General features: G+C 35.8%; 1 long non-coding RNA gene across 1 annotated transcript in view; it reads right to left on the bottom strand.

Moving 5' to 3' along the window:
- Nucleotides 1–284: 284 nt before the first annotated feature.
- Nucleotides 285–25,758, bottom strand: part of LOC141397842 (uncharacterized) — a 71,113-nt gene continuing 45,639 nt past the window's right edge. Inside the window, exons 3-5 of the long non-coding RNA XR_012411527.1 lie at nucleotides 4,854–5,230; nucleotides 585–699; nucleotides 285–513 (exon numbers count right to left, since the gene is read on the bottom strand). This is a non-coding gene — a long non-coding RNA (uncharacterized lncRNA). The remainder of the gene's footprint in view (nucleotides 514–584; nucleotides 700–4,853; nucleotides 5,231–25,758) is intronic.

Below are 25,758 nucleotides of genomic sequence, written 5' to 3' on the forward strand. Positions count from 1 at the left end.
CCCATATACCCTCGTTAGCATAAATGCTGAGGGTATAAAAAATTGAGGATCATTTATACGGCTCCCATACGAATGCGTAGCTTAATTTGTACTGATTTCAAGGAATTCCCATCTCTTAAGAATGCATTTACCAGAAGTTTGGCAGATCGGTAGGGTATCAGGTATGTAGGAGGTCCAATTTAACTTACCAACAAAAGCATATGATTCAATTTCATCTAAATTTTCATGTTGCACACCATGCAAAAAACGCGATTAACACATAAAACACAATAAACAAATTAAAATTTTTGACGATTTATAAAAATAGAAACGCATTTTATTTAATTTTATTAATTTTCTTGTAAACTATAGAAACGCGAAAACAAATACGTTAGCGCATAAGTGTCACTTTTTCGCCCAACAAGACATATGTATTATGTAGTTTCAATTCCATTTTTTGAGATCCTTTTCTTGCAGCATCAATTGTTCCAACAGTGTCGATCTGAAACTGGATCTCCAATTTCATCAGCAATTCTATAAACAAACACACACATACTTAATAATTAAATTAATATTTAGACGCAATTAAATATATAATTTCTTACCAAAATTGCCAGTTCGCAGGTGATGAACGCATTTAGGACTCTCTGGCCAAATGATGTACATAGACGTGGTTCCTTTACCATTTCAATGCCAATAATTTGACGTACTCCTGAATATCTAGTGGGTGAAAAGTGTAGAAGAACATTGTTTTAGTTAAGTTGCCAAAAAATCATTTTCATAGTATATAGTCTCAAGTTAATTAAGCTCATCAGCCTATGTAAATGCAATGTCTTCTGTTATTGCTAATTATTTTCATTATGCAGGATTTGTTAATGGTCCATTCAATGATTCAAGAGACATTTGTCTAAATTCCCATTCCTCACAACACATTAAAGATACTGATGCATACATTACCATCAATGATATTCTTAAAAAACAATTGTAAAGGAAAAATTGTGAATAAAACAGAACCCAAGTTTCATGTGCCATCAGCGACAAAAGCGTTTTAACTAAAAAGCTCTGAAAACTTATAATCTCAGAATATGTTACAGACTGACTTTATTTTTAAAACTTCATAACTATATTTCTGTAATACGTACCTACGAAGATATTTAGTTGTGCCAATTATTATTGCAAATATCTCTATATATGATTTGTGTATATCCATCTAATTTTATTAATATCATTTATAAACCCTATCGTTTATAGTGACCGAATTTCATCGGTCCCTTGACCTTTATTAAAAGCGATTTCAGCAGTTATTTGACAGCTATTCTAGCATTGCGAAATAGAGGTTTCTATTGGACCCTGATTTTTGATTCTTACATGAACAACTTTCGTTGGATTTGGCTCGTTTTCGAAGACCCAGACGGCCGATTCCTGCTTTGTTTCGGGCTCCTAAGCATAGATCCTTGATTTGTCGTCTGTGACGATCTTATTTATAAACGTCGTTCGAAGCACCGCGATCGATTTTATGCACAATTTCTTCGAAACAATCCATAAGAGCCTTTTTTTGAGCGATCTAACGAGAAAAATCCATTTTTGCGGCCAGGTGTTTATCCAATATCAAATATTAGTTGGTGGAGGAAATGCCCAAAGATGCCTCTATCTCACGGTATAAAACTCGGCGATATCGCATTATCCGTTCACGCACGGCATATTTCTTTTCTTGCACAATGGTAGATTTTGTGCGACCCTGACGACCTTGGGTTTTTGAATTCATTAAACCAATTTTTCATAGTCCTATAGGATGGTCCTTTATCGACATACAAAGATTTAATTTGATCGATTCATTCTTGTCGTGATTATCCACGTCAAAACTTGTAAAAAATACTTGAACGAAAATGTTTTCGAGTAAATTCCATTTTTGTTTGCAAAGTGATTTTTTCAAGTCACTGTAAACAACACATCACATACCATTACGACAGACTATCCTGAGTACGTCTAGGCGAAAAACTCTCAAACTGTCCAAAGAACTTTTCAAATGGCGCCTGGCAACACGCGGTGTTTGCTGCCTAGGCCAGATAGTTTTTGTGCAACCCTCGTATCTGCATTATATCCATATGAGTTGAATGTTTTCAGCTATCAATTTCCTATTATTAAACTTCTTCTGGTTGTATGTACGTAGGAGTTCTGCTGTCATCTGTAGTACAGATTCTGTACTATTGTACAAAAAACATTTTCGCTGATATTTCAATGTTCTGACTGACGTACCTGAGTAAAAGTTTTCTCTGATTATTTCCGATTTCATTCGTAAATTCGGGATGTGTGTGTGCCACACATACAAAAATGTGCATCTAAATTTTATTCCCCCCCAACATCTATGCCGTTGCTACGATAACATTACTTGTTTCCCCTTTATCGGTACTACTCACCTCTAAAACTTGATCATCTCAAATATTGTGTGTCGCGTCCGAACTTCGTGTACGCAATATATTATGCTTGTTGTCATTGAATGACGATAATGATGGGGATGCTGGTGTCCGTGGTGTTTGTGTCCCAAGCCATAGCTAAGTAATGTTGCACCACCAACTGACAGACCCCCAATTGCCGCAACAGCAGAAGCACTACCTCCACCACTAGTTGTTATTATTTTGAGGGTTTTAGCTACACTGTTTTAGAGAACTATCCGTAGTTTGACATTTTGGTACAGCCTCAATATAATATACCTCCCTATTTTTTGGTATTTGTGGCAACATTTTTTGACGGAACTACCCGAAATTTTGCATTTGATGTTCTCTGTAGTCATGAAAGTTTCCAACCAGAAATTTTAAACATAGGTCCTTGTTTTGGTATAGCCCCCATATAACGGTACCTCCCGATTTTCGTTTTCGTTTTTACATTGTTTGACGGAACTACCAATAATTTGGCATTTAAGATTTCCTGAAGTCACAGAAATTTTCCACCAAAAATTGTCAACATAGATCCACTCTTTGATATAGCCCCCATATAAAGGCACCATCTGATTGAACACATTATTTATTAGATTAGATAATTAAGGCATTTGTGACATCCGTTGTCGAAAAAAATGTTGCATTTTAATTAAGAATATTTGATGGCGGAGGGTATGAAAAGTTTGGCCCGCTCGAACTGAATTACTTTTTACTTGTTTTACTTCAGCTCTTCTGCGAAGTCTCCCCACTTCGGGTTGTCTATAAAAACTCCCTGCTTCAGCTCATCCACAAGTACTCTCTGCTTCAATTCGACTTCAAGGACTCCCTACTTCAGCTCATCTATAAAAAATTCTCGCTTCAATAAGCTATTAAGACATAGCTCGTCTATAAGGTTCTCTGCTTCAACTCGTCTACCCTTCTTCAGCTCATTTACAGGGTCTCGCTACAAAGAATGTCTGCATCTAAACTTATATAAACAGCTTCCCAGCATTATAATAATAATTGTTCCACAAACATCCCAGATGGGACAAGGGAGACTTCTCTCATATCAATGAGTGCACCCCGATTCATATTTAGCTCAATGACATGGGACCTACTGTTTATTGCCGAGTCCGAACGGCGTGTCTTAAAGACACCACTTGTAGAGAAGTTTTTACATGGCTGAAATACTCAGGAAATGTCGCCAACATTACTGAGGGGTATTTTGCCACCGTTGAAAATTTGATGTTGCTTGGTCTGGGAATCGAACCCACGACATTTAGCGTGCAAGGCGGGTGTGCATACCATTGCACCACGGTGGTACCCAGCTTTGCTCTGCTATAAAGACTCCCTACCTCAGATCGTCTACAAAAACTCCCTGCTTTAGCTCGTTGTAAAGGCTCAATGCTTTAACTTATCGACAACGATTCCTTTCTTATTCAGCTCGTCTAAAAGGACCTACAACTTCCGAACGTATATAAGGACTACCTGCTTCAGCTTACCGTGCTTAAAGCCCGCCTATAAGGAATAACTCTCTCTGCGTCAGCTCGTCTACAGGGCCTCCCTGCTTCAGCTCGTCTATGAAGACTCCATAGTTCGTTGATGGACCGAATATAAGGACTCGTATAGAAGGACTTCCTGCTTTAGTTGGTGTAAAAAGCTTCTCGCTACAGCCTGATCATGTCCCTGTTTGAATAATATTTTCCCAAAAACCCTTTGATGTTTACCCATTAGGGTTATGACTTTTTGACATTTTTCCTCAAAAATGATTTCCTGTAGCAGGGATGAATGAACTTTTGCCTATTAATCACTATGCTATCGTTTATTCCATTGAAATATAAAAAAAGTTCACGCACAAATCGATTTTAAAAAAATAATTTTTTGAAAAAATATATGAAATGAAAAAAAAATTTTTTTCAAAAAACTATTTTTTGTTGCATTAATGAATAAATATAAGCCTACTAATAACTATAATAACGTTTATTTCATTCAAATATTAAAAAAGTCGAGAAAAAAGTCACTTTGAAAAAATTTTAAATTTTTTGTTTTTTGTGAAAAAATTATATTTTTGAATAAAAGCGTTTACGACATTTTTACGATTCTCAGAATTGAAGAAAAATAGTGAGAAATATATTTTATGTCATTTTAATTATCTCATGTGGCTCAAAAGTTTTTTTTTTAATTATATATCTGTTTTCAGTGACTTCAAAAAAATGTCCATAATTTTGATAAATTCAAATTTTAAAATCATTTTGTGCGTGAGGTTTTTTCACCGAATCACCTTATAATTAAGATTTTATGTAATCTTATGGCAAAACTCATCACGCTATGATACAGGGATATGAGGTTGTAAAAAAGTCATAACCCTATTACCCATATAAACAAACTTAAGCCAGCAAACTTTTAATTTACAAAATTTTACTTCTATTATAGACTCTCTTCATATATCCATTTACTCACCTTTCTGTGCTAACATTGCTCCTGTAAAAGTAGTTGTGGTTGTTTTTGACAGCTGACCACTTTCAACGAATGGGATTTGAGGCTTTTATCACGGTTGCTTCAGTTATTGTGGGTTTCGTGGTCGTCGTTGCAGCTCGGTGTATGTTCGCTGTTTTTGAATGGTGTCTGTGCCTTCATGTAAAACAACAAAAATTGTTAATTAAAAGCTCCTACTCATTGTTGTCAACCGGACATTTAACTGCTATAATATTCTAAAGCAATGCCATGGTATGTCGGTCTTCTTGATACAGTCAGAGATGACGTTGATTTAGATGTTATTAATGAGAACATAATTTTCTACCGGTTAGACCAAGTCAATGATGACAATGTAGATAATCCTGCAACGAAAAAGAGGTTGACAAATGAGTAACATGAGTTGTTGCAAGTTATTGTCGTTTTGATTTTGTTGTTGTTGACTCTTCTTCATTTTCATATTTTATAATAACTTCATAATTAAAGGTGACAGCAACCATTTGTTGCTGGCTGGCTGGCTGAGTGGCTGACAGGTAAAAGTTTTTGATTTGCCTTTAGGAACAAAATATGGAGGAGTTTAAGTTGTGCTAATTGTCAAGTCATTAATGGCAAATGGAGATAAACCAATTCAGGTTTGGAAATGTTATTTATTTTCTTTTCAGAACAATTTTAATGTAACAAGTTCCCACGGGAATACTTCAATTCAGCCTGTCTGAAGTATGTGTTCCTTTAAGAAATCTTCAATTTCGCCGGGTTCAATAAGTGGTCTTATAAGAAAATATCAATTTGACTTGGCTGAATAAAGTGTTCGTATGGGAATACTTCAATTCGGCCTGGCCGAAGTAAGTGTTCTTATAGGAATACTTCAATTCAGCCTGGCTGAAGTAAGTGTTCCCATAGGAACACTTCAATTCAGTCTGGCGGAAGTAAGTGTTCCTATGGGATTACTTCAATTCAGCGTGGCTGAAGTAAGTGAATTCAGCCTGGTTGAAATTAGTGTTCTTATAGGAATACTTCAATCCCACGGCAGCGGGTTCTTTGTACCCGATTGACCCGGAACTACACAACATCATTGTTCCGGCCAGCGGCTGCCACCTCAGTGTATATATGTTTGTGTTTGTTTCGTTTTTCTGTGTTGGGAGCAGCATATCCCGGAATGCCTGCTCCGAATCCTTTTGGTCCGTGCCGGGACGGAGGAAAACCCAGGACCAATATATTTGTGCTCGGTTTGTCACATCCGCATCTTTACCCACATCCAGCCTTCGGTGATATGCCATATATGTCAGGAGTGAGTGCATTTAAGGGGTTGTTCTGGACTTGTCCACGTGAGGGACTACGACAGGGACTATGTTGCTGTATGCTGTGTGAATACAGTCCCCAATGAGTCGTCATCGGATTACGAAACTCCCTCGACGTCTGAATAGGAGACTCCCCCGCAGTCCCCTCGACAACAACCGCACATGCAGCCTTTAACACCATCCGTTGTTGTCGCAATCCCGGAAAATGCATCCTTTTGGCAATTTAATTGCAATGGACTCCGAGGTAAGATCGAGGAAATAGTAGATTTTATGAGTCGGAGGAATATCAAGGTCGCTGCGGTGCAAGAAACCAAGCTCAACAACAACTGTAGCTTACAACGTTGCGATGGTTACAACGTGCTAAGGACGGATCGCACCAGAAGTGGAGGTGTGGGATTAGCTTTCCTATGGCCCCAGTCTGTCCAATACAGACCTATCTCGCTTGAGCCTGACTCTAATGACCCGTACATGGAATGTATGTGGGTAGCAGTCAGGTGTGGAACTGCCGAGATAGAGTTGCTGAACGTATACATCCCGCCGAGAAATAGCTGTATCTCAGACTACGTGCCTAACATTAGCCCGATTTTGGAAGGTCATAATCGTCTGGTCCTGGGGGACTTTAATGCGCATCATGAGATGTGGCATTCGGCCCTCGGAAACAACCAGAGAGGTGCAGCGCTGGCTGAGCAGATTGACAGCTCTACGTTTTGCACGGTCAATGAGGACGCCCCTACCAGAATTAGAGGAGAGTGTCGCAGCTCGCCAGACATAACCATCGTGTCACCTGGTCTGACAAATGACGTTACCTGGCAACCCGTCATTTCCCTTGGATCAGACCATCTCCCCATAATTGTCTCCATTAGCAGACCACCCGATTTCATTGCCTCTGAACGCCGCACATTCGTCAATCATGAGAAAGCTGATTGGCCGGGTTTCAGAGAGTTCACCACCTGTTAAGTCACTCTCGAACCTTGGACGAAGGGAAGATAGGACCTCAGTCACGTTTGGCGACGTTACGTTGACTGACCCGAAGAGGTGCGCAAGTTATATCAATCGACAGTTTGTCGAGCACCCCGAGAGTGACAGGGCGAGAGTTTGAGGACATTGAGCAGACAACCCTCCGGCCAAGCTTGAAACGTTGGATAATCAATTATATGTGTGGACGCCAGTCGTACGTGGAATTCAGGAACAAGAAGTCCAAACCCCGTAGATTGAAGCAGGGAATTCCCCAAGGTGGTGTCATATCTCCGGAACTGTTTAACATCTACCTCTCCTGTATTCCGCCCCCTCCAGACGGTATCGAGATCGTAACGTATGCGGATGATTGCACGATCCTGGCGTCGGGTACCTATCCTGATGACATCTATGAGAGACTGAACAACTATTTAACCGATCTTACCACCTTTTTCCATTCAAGGAATATGCAGATTTACGCCACAAAATCAACAGCCACTCTGTTCACCACATGGACAGCGCAGTTTGGAAGAGAATTGAATGTCGTGGTCGACGGTAGCAGAATTCCGACCACAAACTGCCCCAAAATTTTAGGGGTTACATGCGACACTACTTTCCCGTCGTGCGCGCACGACACAGCCATCTGCGAAAAAGTGAAAAGTAGAAACAAAGTCCTCAAATCTTCAGTGAACCATCTACATGAGGAGGCAAAGATTCTTCCAGTAAAGCAACACAATGAAATGCTTTCGTTGCAGTACCTGCTTGGATGTTACCGTGTGAGCCATTCCAATCAACATCTTGTGGGTAGGCCCGACACATTCAGGCAGATCAGGAAGGATATACATGCTCTAGAGGGAGAGGTCCAACGATACAGGAGAGAACCCCTAGATCAACAAGCATATCAAGCAGGTTTAAATAGTATTCCCACGGATGCAGTTGCAAAGGCCTTAAGAATTATAGTGTGAATGAACTCCTCAAAATTGCAATCGCCTAAATTCTTATTGGGCGGAAATCGACCGCGCCGTGTAAGACATCTGCCCAGTATGTGGCATGGGCCCGCACGACCCAAAACACCTTTTCAACTGCCCAGTCAAACCTACTCATCTAACTGCAGTGGATCTGTGCTTACATCACATCGAAGCAGCCGCTTTCCTGGAACTGGAAATTGAACAAAAGAACGTACATACAAACATAATAACAAACACTGTTACAACAACAACATAGGAATACTTCAATTCGGCCTGGCTGAAGTAAGTGTTCCTATAGTAATACTTCAATTCAGCCTTGATTAAGTAAGTGCTCCTATAGAAATACTTCAATTCAGCCTGGCTGATTTAAGAGTTCCTATAGGAAAACTCTAATTCAGCCTGGCTTAAGTAAAAGTTCCTTTGGGAAAACTTAAACTCAGCCTGGCTGAAGTAAGTGTTCCTATTGGAAAACTTAAATTCAGCCTGGCTGAAATTAGTGTTCCTGTAGGAACTTCAGCCTAGTTCCCACAGGAAAACTTTAATTCTGGTAGGTTGAAATATGTACTCATGTAGGAAAACTTCAATTCGTTTGGATTGAAATAAGCGTTCCCATAAGAACACTTCAATTCTGCCTGGCTGAAGTAAAAGTTCCTGTGGGGAAAATTAAACTCAGCCTGGCTGAAATAAGTGTTCGTATGGGAAAACTTAAATTCAGCCTGGCTAAAATTAGTGTTTCTGTAGGATCTTCAGCCTTCAGCATTCTGTCCTGTTGAAAAAGGTTTTCATATAGGAAAACTTCATTTCAGCCTGGCTGAAGTAAATGTTCCTAAAGGAAAAGTTAATTTCAGCCTGGCTGAAGTAAGTGTTCTTAAAGGAAAAGTTCAATTCGTCGTTTCAATAGGTATACTGCCATTTAGCCTGGCTAAATAAAATTTTCATCTAAAAACTAAATTTTAAATAACCTTTCTATTCAAAATCCTCATTCGCTTCTATATTTTAATGTTTTGATTTTTCAATCTCTTCAAAATGTCATTAATTATCTCTTAACCCCTTTTCATATGTCAAGCGTCAAATATGAACACCCATTTCTTTCATCGTATCATCTATGAAAACACTTCATAAACAGACTATAATTCCCATTTCCTTTTATTGCCGAAAATGTTACCTGTAAAAAAACAATTGTCACTGTGAAAACCCCCCTTTCAACAATCACAACTATTCCCCTTTCCACCCAGGATTTCTATCTGATAATGAAACTGTCCATCACCTTTCTTTTACCACTAAATCATCCTCTCATCATTGTTTGACCATTTGTGCGACATTTTCTCTGTGGCACAGCAACATTTGTAAGTAAGGTCAGATATTGGTCGGAAGTGGTTTGATGCAGGATGGATGTGCTTGTATATGAATACCATATACATAATTACATAGGTGGACCTTGACATTGCTCAAATCAAAGGCGTGACAAATACATAAATGTGCTATCTCACATAAGCAATGCTACGATAAAGCAAAACACTTTCCGAGACTTTTTTTCCACTCGTGGTTTCTAATTGGAGGACAATGATTGAATGAATGTCTAGCCATATTTTTATTCAGAGCTTACAAATCCCTTTAGCATATTAAATAGAAGGCAAATAAAACAATAAAATAAGAATAGAATTCGCAAGTATTGTGGGAATATAGCATCCTTAAGGATTCCTTACGCTATCTGTTGGATATTATTAGTTTCCTTTGGAATCGAGATCTACTCCGATTGGAATTTAATATTTTAAATAACTACCTCTCGCAATAATGCCAAATACTGATTGCATGTAGACGTTTGATTAATGGATGATATCGTCTTTCTTATGTTTTTATCACGTAGATGTTCTTATTCTCCATTAACTTTTCATTTTGGACAACTGTACATTTGAAGGACATCAATAGAGTTGGGAAATCTAGTTCCCAGTTCCTTGTACTAGTTCCAAAACGTATGATTAACATCATGAAATGTAACGCGTGCTGTTAAATATACGCAGTTTGTTCAAAGAAAAAATGTGGGCCATTGGAACTGCGAAGTGAACGAGATAGTTCCATATAGTTCCTTTGGCACAACTCTAGACATCAACTATTTTTTTTTTTTTTTTTTAATTTTTATAGTCCATATTTAGAAACCATTTGCCTTTGTCACATGTTATTAATTTTTTTCTATTACCAATTTTTTCCTAAATACACTTAAAACCTTTTTATGTTGTTCTGCATTATTTGTCCTTCTATCAATAAAAACTCGCAAAAAGAGAAATCGACAAAAGTCAATTAATTTAAATGTCAATGGTTGAGGCGTTACGCAAATGGTGTTTCGATTTCAAAAAACGTGATTAGAATTTTTGTGGTAATATCTACAAAGGCTTCATGAGTTGAACAAAGGAGATCGGTGGCATGGAGTCTTCAGTATTTTGACACTTTGCCATTCTTGCCTAGAGGCTTTGACAAGGTTTAACAATTTACCAGACATTTTAATCAGTTATGGGTTTGTGATGTAAATTTCCAGCACAACTTCCGAAAGAAAACAAAACCACCAGAAATGTTTATTTTATCCCCAAATGTGACAATGAAGTACCCTTCGGCTTATCACTCTCCTAAGGAAGTGTGTTTGTCTTTTACATCTTCCAACCACACTTTGTATGAAAAAAGTGATATTTTTTGGATTACCATTTATAATCCTTCAAAGGGGTTCGTGACTTGAATTCATGGGAAAAGTTAAATGTTGATAAGTTTATTTAATGTTAAGTCAGGTTTTAGACGATTTAAATTTCCGTTTGTTTGTCTTCACGTCTAACCACAGCATCTAAAACGGATAAACAAAAGTATTTAAAACCCTAATTATTTATTTTTAAGTATTATGTGATTAAAAATTGTCGGTACGAAGCCACTATTGCTCTATATCAATAACAGGAGACATTTGATTTAAGCTAATTTTTCTTTTTGTTTTCGTTATTGTTGAAGATTTAATCTCATATTATTGTTAAGTCTGTTTTCCCCCATGACTTAACTTCACTGTTACAAAGTGTAATGTGTACAAAATAAACTGAAAGCATTTTATAATCTGCTGATCGCTCCAATATAATGATTTAATCCCGGTGAAGGAAATGTTCACTTTTTCAGCTTCTTTTGATATTCTCATGTAAATGAGAATGACATTTACTTATTTCTCCCATAATTCTGTCAGCCAACACCTAACTCCTGCAACAATGATGGGCAATGTCAAACACATTTATCCATTGCATCACCATCTTCTTCCCCATAAAAATATTCATCATATTAATCCATTCCTTACGAAAGAATTACAAAATATTACATTCACTTCCGCACATCCATATGTTTGAACAACTCAATTTTAATTTAATTAGCAATTGTTTACATCAATATTCATGTTAAAGTCATATCCTCTTGTCAAAAGAATTTTCTAGAGCATGATGCACCTACATGCAAGCAAGTGGAAGTTAAACATGTAGATGTTCTGTGTGTACGTGTGTGTGTGAGTATGGCGTACATTTACTTCACGTTTTAACCAAATACCGGATTTCTTTCATTTCTTGAAATTGTCATCATCATCATATTTTATAATTTATCATCTGCTCTACATGTCATTCCGTATGGCGGCAAAAGGAGGAAAGAAATTAATTTTCCTTGGAAAAAAATTAGGGCCAACAAAATTGCACAATGGATGGTACCACGATAATACAAGGTACGATCTTCATATTTGTTAATATGGCCTGAATGATCAACGATTAGAAATTCTACAAAGAAGAGCAGCAGGGAATGACACATAACTCGCATTCATAATTATGTTGAAGTTTAATTGTTTCATGTTTCGCTGTTCCTTGGAACATTTTACAAATATTATGCAATCTACTCAGTGACATACCATCGCAATAACTATTTAGTGACAATTGTGTTCATTAAAATAATTAGCGCTTTTGTAATGTTTTTTTTTTTTTTCGTTAAAGCAGAAGTAAAACCGCGATAACTTTTGTCCGCAACAACCAAAAATTTGCTCGCAAGTGGATTTGTACTGGGGAATGTTTTCTTAACCTATGTACCAAAAATCGTTGATGTATCACGAAAAGAAAAATTTAAATTATTTGGGAATGAAATATGAAAGAATTGGCAACATTTCCCATATATTATTGATCAGCATAAAATTCTAAGTCGATTTAACCATGTCCGTCTGTCCGTCTTTAGAAATCAGTATACTGCTAGCAATTTTTAACATCGGTTTACGTTTCGATATAACCCCCATTGAACGGTACCTCCCAATTTTCTGAATTTTCAAGGCTTAAGCCTCACTATACCACTGAAATTGCTGGAATTTGGTATTTAGTCTTCGTTGGGGGTATACAACTTTCCACCTGAATCTTTTCGGTATAGTTATTTTTCAATTTTCACACATAGAGGCCCAAATTTTTAGAGATTTGAGTCCCGAAAAAGTGATTTATCGAGTAAAAAAATATATGGAAAATGCATGGATGAGTTTAAGAATTGGCATTCTCGGGATTTGGTCCACAGTGAACACTTCCATTATTCAAAGCAAAATTAAACGCTCGGTGGAAAGAGATTTGTCTCAAACAACGATATTATTTATCAGAAATCTCTATTTTATGAACCTCGAAAATCCTATGTTTTGGAATGGAACTTAATGATGGGACTCCCTGGAAATTTGACTCTAGGACAATTAAGATGGTGCTAAATGGAACCGGGCGTTGGAAATGTCACTGAATTACTGATCCACCCTTGCATTGTCCTTAAATTATAAGTGCGTTTATTAGGAACAAAAACGAAAATCAGACATAAAAAGATCAAAATTGTAGAAGCTTTTTTGTTTATTCAAAGTAGTCTGGCTTAATCCCATTGTTGTTGTTTTAATATTTTAAAACAACTAATTTATTAGTGGAGAAAGTTTGGCGTTCTTCGCCAAAGGGTAAGATCCTCGCCACAGGATCTCACCAGTTCCCTTGTATCTTGGATATTCTCTACCGAAGTTATTTTTCAATAACTTCTTCAACAAAAAACTTTTTGTACCCAAACATCAATCGTCAGCTCGAAGTATAAGGGTGACCAAAGAAAAACATCAATGAGAAGTTTGTATTTATTATGACCGTGTTGTTATTATTTTTGCTTTGATGTGTATATTTGTATACCGGGCTGTTTCGGTCAGAGAAGTTTTTCTTTGACAACCTCACACAACCCCAACGAAAGTATTTGCAACACAAGACAAACCTTCTCCTCTGTTATGTGTCGTTGAATTACAACGAAGGCAACATAACAACATTTTAGTTGGTCTGTTTATTACAGCCACAACATAACATACAAACCGTGCCAGTGCTTCTCAAATGGAGCATTGGTGCCAAACATTCTCCACTACTAAATTAGTTGTTTTAAAACCTTAAAACATCAACAATGGGATTAAGCCCGACTATTTTGAATAAACAAAATTGCAATAGCTATCCCAATAAAAAACGCCACCAATTGTAGAAGCTTTAATATAAAAATGCCAAAAAATTTTATTATGCTTTGGATTGATTAAAAACTGGATTTTAAAAGAGAACAAACTCTTTCTCTTTTTCTGAAGCAGGACAAAAATTTGTTGTTATTGTCCAATGTTTTTGTGCGGCTCTTATTTTGTTTTTTTTTCTGAAAAAATATTTTACCGATTTACTTATTTCCAAATCTTTTGTCATCTCCTAATTTCATGGCATAGTCAATATCAATATCAATATTTAAATGGAAGGTGCTTACACCTGGGAAGTTTTTGCGGATACTGAAACTACAATGTTCATAGATGAGAAAAATCAAAAAACAAAAAAATCGCCGGAGCGCTTTTTAAATAAATCGCGATTCAAGTTGACATTTTAGGGGTTGTTTAGGTTTTTGCGATTTTGCTTGGAAACAGTAAGTCCTATCAAAATAGGAATTAAGAAAATGTTGTAGTTATCAAAAATTCTCTACAAGATTGACCTTAATGATGTTTTCGTAGGTTTTACAACTTTTGAGATATAGAAGTTGAAATTGGGACAATTCAAATTCAATTCAATTCTGTATCGTCTCCTTATAAAACAATGTCATGACTGCAATTTCCCAACTTAAACTTATATATGTAAAAAAATGGTACAACCTAGGAAAAATTACATAGGCCAGTCATGTAGAGAGTTTTCATAGCTATAAGATTTTCTCAGGTCGCATGCCAATAATACCTGTCGTATTCAAGCAAAATCGCGAAAACCTAACAAAAAAAACCTAAAAATGTAAACTGAGCTTCTTTATCTCAAAAATGGCACAGCCTGAGAACAAATCATAAAAGTCAATCCTGTAGAGAATTTTCACAGCTACAACATTTTCTTTAGCTCCATTTCGATTGGACTTGCGGTTTATAAGCAAAATCGTGAAAACCTAAAAAACACCTAAAAATTTGAATTTTGACCGCGATTTATTTAAAAAACCCTACAGCGACTTTTTCTTGTTTTTGGATTTTTTTCATCTATGAACATTGCTGTTTCAGAATTCACAAAAACTTCCCCTGTGTAAGCGGTTTTCATTAAAAGTTAGTTAAGGCGTACCCTTCATGACATTGTTTTATAAGGGGGCGATACAGTCAGTGCATTGTCCCAATTTGAACAACTCTAGTTCATTGTCCTAGTTCAAAAACGTATGAGTAACATCATACAAACTAACGTGAAATAATAAGTATACGCATTTTGTTCAAAGAAACGACCGGTGTCCATTGAACTAGATTGTGAACTAGGTAGTTCAATATAGTTCAATTTGCACAACTCTAATTTGAACTTCAATATCTCAAAAATGGTAAAACTTACGAAAATACCGTAAATGCCAATCTTGTAGAGAATTTTCATAGCTACAACATTTTCTTCAGTCTCATTTTGATAGGACTTGCGATTTCTAAGCAAAACCGTGAAAACCTAAACAACCCCTAAAAATGTCAACTTGAATCGCGATTTATTTAAAAAGCGCTCCGGCGATTTTTTTGTTTTTTGATTTTTTTTCATCTATGAACATTGTAGTTTCAGAATCCGCAAAAACTTCCCAGGTGTAAGCACCTTCCATTTAAATTTGATTCAAGAGCACCGTGATATCAGTTGTGATAAATGTAAATACATATTTCCTAATTTCCCGGAAATATGATATTGTTTCTCGGGAAAATCGTAGCCAAAATACTGAGAGTTCCCGGGAAATACCTCTTGGGGATATAAAACTATCCACCAGAAATTTGTCGGTGTTTGCACCTACCACAGAAGGTTACTGCTCAGTTCAGTAAATAACAACGTTTGACATTCTAATGGGACCTTTGGCACAAAGATTCTTGCTTGCGCTTCAACTGCTTCGAGTAATATAATACAGGTAGGTATATAGCGACCTGTTTGTCGAACACTACAACAGTGCTGATATAGCTAAAAGATTCTCGATACGAAGCTGTAAATCTTTTCTTATGAACAATTCCTCGTTCCCTTGAGAACTTAATATTGTGTCTGTCCTCATACACACTATCACTAGCTTGATTACATTTCCAAAGTTTTAAGCTGAAGGGTGAACAAAGTTCGACATACATATCAAGCTTTTTGTAGAAAATTAACTTATGTTGAAACTGAGGTATGGGGTATTGTAACTCGCGATCAGTTTTACTATACCATAACTTTTGACCGCATTTCGGCAAAATAAACTGTTTTAGCCCGATTCACCGAGGGGTTTCTTAAAATATTAATTTCAGCGGAAGCTGTGGTCATACTAATGTAAAAAAATCGGAAAAAATCGTTGAAATAAACGAGTTTCATTATGTTATTTTCCAATTAGTGGTTTTACAACACAATGTAGAGCTTAATGCTCAAAGGAAAAGTTAAAGAGCCCACTTCAGAGTTGAAGTTTCTAATGTATGATTTTTTAATATATCCACTGTATCTACCTCAAACGGATGCTGACATTTTGAAACCTGAAAAATTGGGTTTTTTGAATTTTTGCTCTAATCGGGACGCGCAGCAGGATTTCCCTAAAAGCTTATTATTGGATTGTAGTACTCGCGATTTCGCATTTTTTAATGTACAACATGAGGGTGTAGCCCTCACAGGATCACAGTAATCTGCGCCTAAACACGAAATTTTTGTGCGTAAATTTTTCACAAAAACCTATTTTTTTGGTTTAAAATTTACAAACGTCATTGGATTTCCGTGGAAACCCGCGTAAATTTAGTTTTTTTACGTTCTGAATCTAACAAGCCACGACGCGTAAAAATCCACCCACTATATCGGCGGATATGATACCCCTCAAATTTCGAAAACTTGCAAAAAATTATTTTGAAAATATCGCATATTAAAACGCGTTTTGGATGTGTCAGTTCTACTTAAATAAATACATCGATACGCGTGTTTAAACTGCGCGAAAACAGATATTTCAAAACTATCGCTAATCCAGAGATATAATAGATTTTTTCTAAAAATTAAGTGCGATGCTACATCCACGGTTCTTGATGGATCGCATTGAAACGGTATAGAAGGATGTATTTTTTAATGGTGATTATTGAAATCGGATGCGCATAAAATGTAAATGAACTTCGCGGAAATTATGACCATTTTACTGTATTTTGCACCCTTAAATGCAGCAGATGCTACATCGTGGCCGCCAAATAGAATTTGACAAACTGTACATCAAATAAAAGGGAGTGATTCGCTGTGTTGGAAAATCGGATGCGCATCATGTCATTTTCATAATTACGCGATTTATATGCGTCTCAAATGTTGTAATATTCAATATAACATTATTTTAACGTTATGCCACAATTGGAATTCCTTGTGATTTAATATAAGGTTCTAATAATATTATCCAATAGGAAAACTATAAGCGAAAAATTTGTTACAACGGAATATCATCATTATTGCGTGAAATTTTGACGAAAATGCCGAAGAACTCAAACATTTTTTCTCCAACTTTTCCTATAAAACCATCTATATATATAAAAAAGGATGATGTTAGTTACTACGCTTATAACTCAAGAACGGCTGAACAGATTTTGACAATTCGCACCAATTCGGAATGGTCTCATGGCAGAAAAGGATAAAACCTAAAAAAATCGCGAAAATTTGGGAAAAATTTGCAAAAATATTTTTTCAATAAAGTTTAATTTTTCCACAAATTTCTATCGAGCCTTGCGTTTGGAGTAAATCTTGGCACTTATTTGGACAGTTTTTGGCGAAAATTGTATTTGCACCTACTATGAGGGTCCATTGTACGCCTTTGTCAATTTTTGAAAGTTGTATAGAATTTTTTATTCACAATCAAATCGATTTTCATTTATTTTCAAGAGTCTTTTTAGGAAATTAACAGCGAAAAATGGTTAAAAGGGCTTAGTTTAGAGTTTGTAAAGATTAGTGGTGGTTTCGGTCAGATACCGATTGAAAAGACTAAGATGATAATGCCAAAAGTGGTTTCCACAGTTTTGAGGAAAAAGGTACAAATCCACAAAATTGGTGGGTTAATTGAAACATCAAGAGCTCCGAGATAATTTCATTGGAAGTGAAGTTGTGGCATATATGTATACTTTTAAACCATAGGTAAAAACATCTTCGAAAGATAAACTTCCGATGTATGCGGTATAATATTTAAGCTGTACCAGATATATTTTGATACTTTTTAGATTCTGTCATGATACAAAAAAGGCAATTACAAAAGGCCAAATACATACATACAGACATACATATGTACATTGGTACTGTTGGTACACTGTATGTATGTCATTCGAAAAAAGGATGATATTCAAAATTGGAAAAAACAAGAAATCGGAGGTACTGGAGTTTTTTTGGTCGAATTATCTGACAAATATTCTTTATCGGCGACATAAGTAGGTAAATACTTATTAATCGTTAATTAGTTTGTGATATTAATTTGACTATGTTATTTACGTCGAAATTAAATATAGGGTGACCAAGTAATCGACAACAGTCACGTGTTAGTGTGACAAGACTTCAAGCATCCGAAACACACAAAGAACGGCAACTAATAGAATAGCTCTGTCCATGTTACCAGAGCCATTGCATCTAATACCGAATTTCCAGTGCAAGTAGAATTCGGGAGATCACATTAAATAGAGAAGTCAGAAAAAATAAGTAAAAAAGCGTTAAGTTCTGCCGGGCCGAACTTTTTATACCCTTTACCATAAAATATTCTGAACTAAAACTGAATAATTATATTCTTTCCTGTCCACAATTTTAGACGAAGATATTTTGTGACCTCTGATACCTAAATAAGGTAAAAAAACATAAAAAATGTATTCAATCGGTAAGGAACCTTATATGGGGAGGTACAAAGTGAAAATCAGGAGGTACAGTTATATAGGGGGCTATACCTAAACATGGACCTATGTTGACAGTTTTTGGTGGAGATATTTTGTGATTACTAGAAACCTCAACGGTCAAATTACAGGTAGTTCGATCAAAAATTTTAGCTAAAATACTCAAAATACCAAAAATCGGGAGGTATCGCTATATGGGGGCTATACCAAAACATGCACCTTGACTGTTTTTAGTGGATATACTTTGGGAACCACTGGGAACCCCAAACCTGAAATTACAGATAGTTCGGTCAAGAAATGTAATTAAAATCCACAAAAATACAGAAAATCGGGAGGTACCGTTATATAGGGGCTCTTCCAAAACATGGACCTATGTTGACAGTGTTTGGTGGAGATGTTTTGTGATTACTAGAAACCTCAACTGTCAAATTACAGGTAGTTCGGTTAAAAATTTTAGCTAATATCCTAAAAATACCGACAATCGGGAGGTACCGTTATATGGAGGCTACACCAAAACATGGACCTATGTTGACGGTTTTTGGTGGAGATGTTTTGTGACCACTGGGAACTCCAAACGTGAAATTACATGTAGTTCGGTCAAAAAATGTAGTTAAAATCCCCAAAATACCGAACATCGGGAGGTAGCGTTATATGGGGGCTATATCAAAAAGTGTTCCGATATAACCCATCTTCGAACTTGCCCTGCCTATGGAAAAAAGACGCGCGGGTGCAAAAATATAGCGCTCTAGCTCAATTATTGCGAACGCTAGAGTGATTACAACAGACGGACAGACAGAGAGATGGTCATGGCTAGATCGTCTTAGAATTTTATCCTGATCAAGAATATAGCTCTGTTCCAGAACTAAAAAGTTTTTACAATTTTTACCACTTTTACACATTTTGCGTTCCCGTACACAAAATTTATATGAAAATCGTTTACGACTTTTACAACTTTTACGACTTTTACCACTTTATAAAGTACGGGAACAGGCCATATATGTGCAAATGATTAGTTCGATGTGTTACAAACAGAAAAACAAACTAAATATACCCTCCATACTATGGTGGAAGGTATAAAAACAGACGAAGATGGTTACCTGATAACGATCGGATTAAAATGGGTAAATAGGTTAAAATGGGTTAATTGATTAAATCGCAAATTTAAATAAGCACTATATTCAGCATTAAATTCAAATTCATATTCAATTGCTTTAGTGAAATATCGTGTTCAGTGGTGGAAACAAGAATTGCAGAAAACCTTCGATTATGAAACGAGTAGGGCGTTATGATATTATTTTGCTTCAACTGCGCTACCAAATATTTTTATTTACATCGCAAAACGTGTTATTTGCTTAAAAAATATATCTTAGTCCCGATTTAGAGTTACCTAATTTTTTTCGTGGCTATTGTCAGTTTATAGAAGAGAGAGTCGAGGAAAATAGAAACACTTTGCCTTTCAGTACCTTCTCTCTTCGTCAAAGTGACAATTGTCGAAAGTACAATTGTCTAATGTGCATCGTCCTAACAGTTCAAAACAAAGAAATATTTGCCATTGAACAAGGTGATAGCAATAATAGTATTATAGATTTGAACCAAAGCCATAAAGTTCTGAACCTAACAAACTGCGAGACGAAGTTCGCCGGGTCCCCTAGTAAAAAAATAAAATTAGAATAATATGATTTTAATTTTTTCGTAATATTTTCTTCGTATTTTTGCAAATAACATGAATACTATAGCTCCATCTTTCACAACTTAGGTTTCATTTTATTCCTCATAATGTCTGGATGCTGTTATAATTTTTTTATATATTTTTCGTAACTATGAGCGCTATTTTTTGGAAAATATGTTTGTAAATACATGAAATTTTTTAACAAATTTGATTTTTCGCGAATCCATTGAGACTTTGCGATTATTTTTTGCATCATCGCAAAGGGTACGAATTCAGTTAACGATAATAGGATATAACAGCTAATTATATTAAGCCGCGATTTTTTTAGAATTTTTTCTTATTATCATAATTAAAACGGTCATATCTTTTGCGCGCAACGATCAAAGTTAGTAACGAAAACAGATTTGGAATGCTGATTTTTTTCTTAATCTATGTACCAAAAATCATTGATGTAGTATCAAAAAATATTTTTGATTTTTTTGAAATGGAAAAGACAATTTTAGACATTTTTCCTGATATATGTATGTTGAAGCAATTTCAATCGCTGAATCCAGTATTTATTTCATTCATATCATTATTTATTCTTACCTTCAGAAATTCAAAAGAAATTCCAGGACTTCAGAATTCAAGAATTTAGTTCAATGAAGCAAGTATCTCAACAGCGCAATAACATTACATCTGTAGGTCAGCTCTATTCAAGCACTGACAACAAACAAGTTATCATCATTATTATGTAAATGGGTCTGTCTGACAGTCGGTTGTTCGTTCCTTAGCAGCAGTATGTTTGTTATTGTTGTTAGAGTCCTTCTTCTTTTGTATAAATGTCTGCTTTGTGTAGGTTGTTGTCATGGTTAAAAAATGGTTGAGTAAAATAGGGAGTAGTGTGGGTGAGGATATGAAAAACGAGAAAGTAAAAGTAACAATCCAAATACAGCCACTTTACACACAGTATCCTCTCACATTCACGCATACACACTTTGTGTAGCACCTTTTTACAGACATGTGACCTCTGTCTCCACTGTTATCCCGTTAATGTGAGTTATTACACATACAGGGCACGTAATCGTTACATCTTTTGCAAAACCTGAGTAACAAAGCCATACAAAAGAAGTTAAAGAATGATGATGGATGAATAGTGGCAGCTATGGAAAAACATTTTCTACTTACTGTGCTATGCAAAACCATGCATGAAATGCAAAATGAATACTTTAAACAGATTTGCTTCTTGTTTTTGTTTCTCTGGGCTGAGGTTTTTATTTTCTTTTCCATTAGAATCACGTTTTCCCCAAACGCCTTGAGTTCCTCTCTTATTGACGTTGACTCCATAAAAATTGCATAACATTTGCAATTGAATGGAAAAAGTTTAGCATGTTCGAATGGAACTATTTCCTTTGAGTAATGTTCACAGCAAGCATTGTTTAGCTAACGCACAGTGTCCAATTTTACGAAAAACCAGACCAAAACTCTAAAAATAAATGGATTTTGACGTAACCTTATTTTTTTTTTTTTTTTTTTTTTTTTTGGTCGCTGGTTTCATTTTTCATATTATTTAACCCTCAGGCGGCCATATCAGTTGCTTTCTCCTATAAAATGTGATCGTATCAAATCAAAATATTCTACAAATTTCGCCATCAATTTTTACCATAGGTCCTAGAATACCCCAAAAACTCTATATCTTACCTAAACTCCAGGAATATGCTAAATTAAAAACACATTTTAGGGTTATGGTCGTACTGCATATGAGTTTTGCAAAATTTTCATACAAAACATTATTCTAGAAGAATAGCGTCAAAGACAAACATGTTTTCCGCTAAATTTCACTATAAGCCAAAGAAACGAAAACTCTATTTGCATTACTTACCAAGAAAATATCGGTATCAATTTTGCCAAAAACCCAAGAAACTAAAATAAGGGTGCAAGCTTTTACCATTTCTACAGTTTTGAAATTATTTGAGTTAAGATTACTTGGAATTCTTTCACTTTAGTTATAAGGTGTCTTTGGCAACTTTACTGAAAAGAATGCGAGGAATATTTTTGTTAAAAAAATAAAAAAAGGGTCTTTTTGGTCCCTTTGTGCAAAAATCCTTAAAATCTCCTATAAAATGTGATCGTATCAGATAGAAATAATCCAGAATATTTGCACTATAATTTTACTATAGGTCATAGAATACATCAAAACTCTACATTTTACCCTATACTATATTCTGACATTCTGAATCAACGAAAATATGTATATGGTAATATTCAAAAAAGTTTTACAATAGTTGAAGTTGAGGTTCACCGTTTAATAAGTCGCGAACTGTTAACATATTTTATAAAATATGAATATATTTATATTAATTGAAGTGTTTTAACCACGATCTCATAATATGGACCATAACAAATAATTTTCGTGGAAGCTGCGTTGGTGGTAATATAAAACAAGTAAAAAAGTATCAGTCGGCTTTGCCGACAGAGATATACCCTCAGCATGTGTATATTGAAACAATTTTTTCCCAAAATACGTATGTATTTAGGGAGTTTTAAAAATTGTTGTTGGTTTGAACAGACAAAAATGTTGATTAGGATTAAAGATCAAAAGTTTTGCGGAGGAGATACTAAAAGGAATGGATCGACACTGACCGTTATGGATGTGGATCTCCAGCCACAACATATGGTGCCATAGGGGGTTTTTACAATCATCGGGCTGTTTGCTCAAGAACTTTTACCATCGTAAATGAGGCAGCGAATGCAAGTTGCTTCAAAAAAATTCAAAGTGATTCGATATCAGGTCTTAAAGTGAACTTATCCGAAAATTTTGTGTGGGAGGTACCGGATGGAGTGGACAAATATAGTCCATATTTGAACCTGATCTATATCTGGTAGATATATTAGGATGTGTAAAGTATAGACCAATTCGGCCACTCCCTTCAAGAGTTACCGTACGAACAATTTTTCCGAACATTTTTGAACTTTTATGGGGGAGGTACCTGAAGGAGTGGACCGATATGGCTTATCTTCAAACTTAAACTATGTTTGGAGAAAATATTACTAATGCCATATTTTGGACCGAATCGGCAGATCCGTTCGAGAGTTATATTGCGCTCCAACCACCTCACACGGTGTCATAGCGTTATTTTGCAACTTTGGGGCTATTTTCTCAGGAAGTGTGGACTTGCCCCTGATGAAACTTGTACCGTCGTATAGGGGGCAGTGAATACACGTTGCTAAAACAAAAATCAAAGCGATTCGAGAGCAGGTCCTAAACTGAACTTATCGCAAATTTTGTGCGGGAGGTACCCGAAGGAGTGGACCGATTGAGTCCATATTGGAAACTCATCTGAGTCTGGTAGACATTTCACGATTTGCAAAGTATGGACCAAATCGGTTACTCCCTTCAAGAGTTATCGTACGTACAAATTTTCCGAACATTTTCGAACTTTTGTGGGGGAGGTACCGGAAGGAGTGGACCGATATAACCCATCTTTGAACTTAAACTAAGTTTGGACAAAATATTACGAAAGCCAAATTTTGGATCGAATCGATTGATCCGTTCGAGAGTTATCGTGCGCTCCAGCCAGCCAGACAGGCAGACAGACAGACAGACGGACGGACATTGCTCAATCGACTCCAAATTGTCTGAAACACATTTCGTCCAAACATACTTGGGGTCTAAAACCATTATTTCGATGAGGCACATTTTGCCCGTATGAAAGTGTATATACCCTCGTTAGCATAAATGCTGAGGGTATAAAAATATTACTAAGTTTTGAGGCCGTCTACGTCCCTGTTTTTTTACGGTGCCAACTCTAGCTCAAAAACTAATAAACCAATTGTCATATATTTTTGTCGCCGATTTCGAGAAAAACACAAAATAAAATAAATTCAACGCTCATACTAAGGCAATATTGTTCCAATCGACTTAAAAATTTGACCACATATTCTATGCTATTTATACTTTCTACTTTTTTTCTGAAAATCAGGGTTCACTTTTTGAACTTTGGTGTGGAGTGGATAATTTTATTGAAATATTTGAGATATATTGTGTACACCATTCAGCACGTATGTTTTGTGGAACTGAAAAATTAGCACAGGATGAGATTTTGTGCATGAAAATATTCTACAAAAATGTTGCTAGGAAAATTGTATGAGGGTCGGTCCACTAGGACAGGATATCGATATTGTCATGTTTTCATTGTCCTTTCTCATAAAACTCTATGATTATGTATTTCATTGAATTTCGCATATGCAATTGATTGTGTAGAAAACTCGGATACACATGAACTATATCTCTTCCTGGCGGACAGATCCGGTTATTTGAATGTCTACATCTAAAACCCTCATTGAGTATATAATGAATCATAGACGAAAGATTCGCCGTTTGTCAGACTTCTGAGTTATGACGGTATGAATCTGAATGAATCTGATGATTTAAAAAAAATGTTGTTCCAAATTTAATGTTATATTTCTATAACGTGGAGAAAATTTCGCCCGGAGTCGGAGTCGATTTACTTTATTTTCGACTCAGACTCCGGCTCTAGCAAAATTGCCCGACTCCGACTCCGAAATCCTGGTTTAAACTACGTTTTTAGACCGAATTACCTATAATTTGGGATTCTCCATGATCAAGAAATGTTTCGACAAAAAATTATGGACATATGACCAAGTTTTGTTCAAAAAAACGTCAAAATACTCGAAATCGGGCGGTACGGTTATATTTTGGTCTACTGCATATTCGATATTCGAATGTTATTACATTTCATGTACAATATTTTATATATCATTGACAAAATAAGAAAATAATTCTCTATTTCTTGCGACACTTATTAAATTTTCTGCATTTCGGAATTCTGTCCATTGTTGAATATTTTGGAGCCAGGTCGACTCTTGTCTTCCTCTGCTACGTTTTCCTTCTATGCTGGCTTGTAGAATTAATTGTAGCATGCGGCATTTTGAGTTTCGAATTATATGTACAAAATATGCAATTTTTTCTCCTTTTTATATGATTGAAGTGTTCTCTTGTTCTGTCTAATCTGCGTAGAACTTCGTCATTTGACACGTGAACTATCCATGGGATTTTAAGAACATTTCGAATGAATCTAATCGCTTGACATCTACTGCCTTTAGGGTCAATACTTCCGTTGAGTATAACAGTACTGACCATATGTAGGCTTTTATGAACCTTGTCTTTGTTGTTTTTTGTCTTAATATTCAAGTGGCATATTAAAATATTATAATATCCAAAATATCCAACGGTTTCTAAATATTGTTTTTTTTGTAATTATAATGAGAGATATGAGAAACAAATTGACAATGTTCAGTGCCTGTGATACAAAAGTTGACTAAAAAAATATTCAAGCGTTCTGATGAAAATTTCTATCATTTTGGGGTCCATGGACATCGAAAATACCTTTGGGGTTTTCAGTTATCAAGAAACTTTTATACCAAAAATTGTGGACATAGGTGCAGAAAACTCTCATTTTGTGAAAACTGTTTTTATTTGGTGGTATATCTTACTGTGGTGGTATATCTTACATATGTCGGTCTTACTGACATAACTATCGCATTAAACGATAACCAAACCTAGTTTTGGAACGTGTTGACTACTTTTGACAATTATTATTGACGATTTGACGATTTTTTTGACGATTTCCGATCAAAAACTGTCGGCAACGCTGCTTATGCTATC

Source organism: Musca autumnalis, unplaced genomic scaffold (genome assembly GCF_047663935.1).
Source record: "Musca autumnalis isolate F117 unplaced genomic scaffold, ASM4766393v1 scaffold_3, whole genome shotgun sequence".
Classification (NCBI taxonomy): Eukaryota; Metazoa; Arthropoda; class Insecta; order Diptera; family Muscidae; genus Musca; species Musca autumnalis.